Raw genomic sequence first — 2,752 nt, 5'->3', positions numbered from 1 at the left:
CCAAACCTAGTTCTTTTCAGTCTACAGACAACCCTGTATCTGACTGACTTGTTAATTCTGGGAATGTCTTGCAGATTAATTTGCTTGCCCGAGGTGGTTCCTCTAATTGATGTCTAAGAACCCTAATTAGTTAAGAAAACTTTTTTTTTAACATTTTCATTGCTATTTATTATTATTATTATTATTATTGCTAATATCTCTATTATAAATAATTCACAAGGGCATCTTTCTGACAAAAGACAAAGAGCTGGCTACTAGTAGAAAAAGTACATTTGACTCTGTCAGTGAAAGTGGTAAAGGGATTTGAGAAAATAAGGCAAAGCAGTGGAATTATGTGTTAAAACTTTAAATATTATAGACACATTTACTTAATTTCTAATACTGCTTATAATTAAAAAAGATGTTTTCCATGAACCACGCATTACAGCAAATATATTGTTTATACAGATTAAATTTTCATCAAAAGGGACGCCTGGGTGGCTCAGTTGGTTAAGCAGCTGCCTTTGGCTCAGGTCATGATCCCAGCATCCTGGGATCGAGTCCCGCATCTGGCTCCTTGCTCGGCCGGAGCCTGCTTCTCCCTCTACCTCTGCCTGCCATTCTGTCTGCCTGTGCTTGCTCTCTCGCCCACTCTCTCTGATAAAGAAATAAAATCTTAAAATAAATAAATAAATTTTCATCAAAAAATTATAAGTGTATTTTTTTGTAGGATCATGATAAGCATTTTGCAGATGAGAAAAGTGAAATTTAGAAAAGTATGTCTCTTCAAATCCCTCATACAATATCTGGCCTAGATAGAAGGATATACTATCACAATTGAGGAAGATAATTGAGATTACTTAAAATGATAAACTTTACTGTATAGGGTTTTTTACAAGTTTGCCACAGATCCACATTTTTTTAAATATATATCTATTTGTGTAAAGAGAATGCACTGAGAAGTAAAAAGATAGTGATATATCAGTGCTACCAACTAATGGCTATAATATCATCACCTTATTTATGAACAATGAAACAGTGTGTAATATTTAAATAAATTTAAATAAATTCCTATTTATTTTATATATTTATAAATTTAAATGAATTCCTATTTATTTATTATTAAAGAAATTCCTCTAACAAACAGTATGTTTTGAAGGTTGCTAGCAGGAAAGTGTTGTACGACATGGAAGTAATCAGAAAATGTGATCTAAAATTCTGCTTTCAAGGGCGCCTGGGTGGCTCAGTGGGTTAAAATTCTGCTTTCAAGAAGCTATAACAGTAAGTACTGAGCATTAGCTATTATATGCTATGGATGAATAACTGAAATCTACATTTGAAACTATTGGTACACTATATGTTACCTAATTGAATTTTAAAAAGTTAATAAAAAAAACCACTATTTTATAAAACAATATTCCCAACAGGCTCTTTTGCTTTAAAATACTCACTTTGTTTCCTCTCCGAGAGAACACCAAATGGCGGATGACGCCGGTGCTGCGGGAGGGCCCGGAGGGCCCGGGGGCCCTGGAATGGGAGGCCGCGGCGGTTTCCGCGGTGGCTTCGGCAGCGGCATCCGGGGCCGGGCCGGGCCGGGGCCGTGGTCGGGGCCGGGGCCGAGGCCGTGGAGCTCGCGGGGGCAAGGCCGCGGACAAGGAGTGGATCCCCATCACCAAGCTGGGCCGCCTGGTCAAAGACATGAAGATCAAGTCCCTGGAGGAGATCTATCTCTTCTCCCTGCCCATCAAGGAGTCTGAGATCATCGACTTCTTCCTGGGAGCCTCCCTCAAGGACGAGGTTTTGAAGATCATGCCTGTGCAGAAGCAGACGCGCGCGGGCCAGCGGACCAGGTTCAAGGCATTTGTCGCCATCGGAGATTACAATGGACACGTCGGTTTGGATGTCAAGTGTTCCAAGGAGGTAGCCACTGCCATCCGCGGAGCCATCATTCTGGCGAAGCTTTCCATTGTCCCTGTGCGGCGAGGCTACTGGGGGAACAAGATCGGCAAGCCCCACACTGTCCCGTGCAAGGTGACTGGCCGCTGTGGCTCTATGCTGGTGCATCTCATCCCCGCCCCCAGAGGCACTGGCATTGTCTCGGCCCCTGTGCCCAAGAAACTGCTGATGATGGCTGGTATTGACGACTGCTACACCTCGGCCAGGGGCTGCACTGCCACCCTAGGGAACTTTGCCAAGGCTACTTTCGATGCCATCTCCAAGACCTACAGCTATCTCACCCCTGATCTCTGGAAGGAGACTGTGTTCACCAAGTCTCCCTATCAGGAGTTCACGGACCATCTTGTGAAGACCCACACCAGAGTCTCTGTTCAGAGGACCCAGGCTCCAGCTGTGGCTACTACATAGTTTTATACAAGAAAAATAAACTGAACTAAAGCTTGAAAAAAAAAATACTCACTTTGTAATGAGAGTCATTACTTTTGTCTAGCCAAATCTTATAGCACTGTTTATCCCTTCCCTGCTTTATCCCTTCCCAGTATCAATAAAGGCTCACTTGGGTTACCTAGAAGCCATGAGAAAGCTTGTAATAGATCTGGCTGGTTTTCACCAGCAATTTGACCACCATGTGCACAGGGAAGTCTATTGATAAAGGCTTTATTGCAATAAGTTGCAAATACATGGATGATTTTGAATTCTCTTTCTTGAGGTCTTGTTTCATGATAATAAATTTAGGGTGGCTTATTGGAATGGATGTTATTAACATATCTTCATAGTTATAAGCACATGGAATTGTAAAATAGATGAATGAATGTGG

The 2,752-nt window shown here is 42.0% G+C and overlaps 1 pseudogene across 1 annotated transcript; it reads left to right on the top strand.

The window, feature by feature from the left end:
- Positions 1-1,464: 1,464 nt before the first annotated feature.
- Positions 1,465-2,388, top strand: LOC309857822 (small ribosomal subunit protein uS5 pseudogene; annotated as a pseudogene). The gene has a single exon. The product of its transcript is annotated as a small ribosomal subunit protein uS5 pseudogene (transcript).
- The last annotated feature ends 364 nt before the right edge of the window (positions 2,389-2,752 follow it).

The sequence above is a fragment of the Mustela nivalis genome, assembly GCF_964662115.1.
Source record: "Mustela nivalis genome assembly, contig: HAP1_SCAFFOLD_1321, whole genome shotgun sequence".
Classification (NCBI taxonomy): Eukaryota; Metazoa; Chordata; class Mammalia; order Carnivora; family Mustelidae; genus Mustela; species Mustela nivalis.
This window is presented reverse-complemented; position numbering and strand designations above follow the sequence as displayed.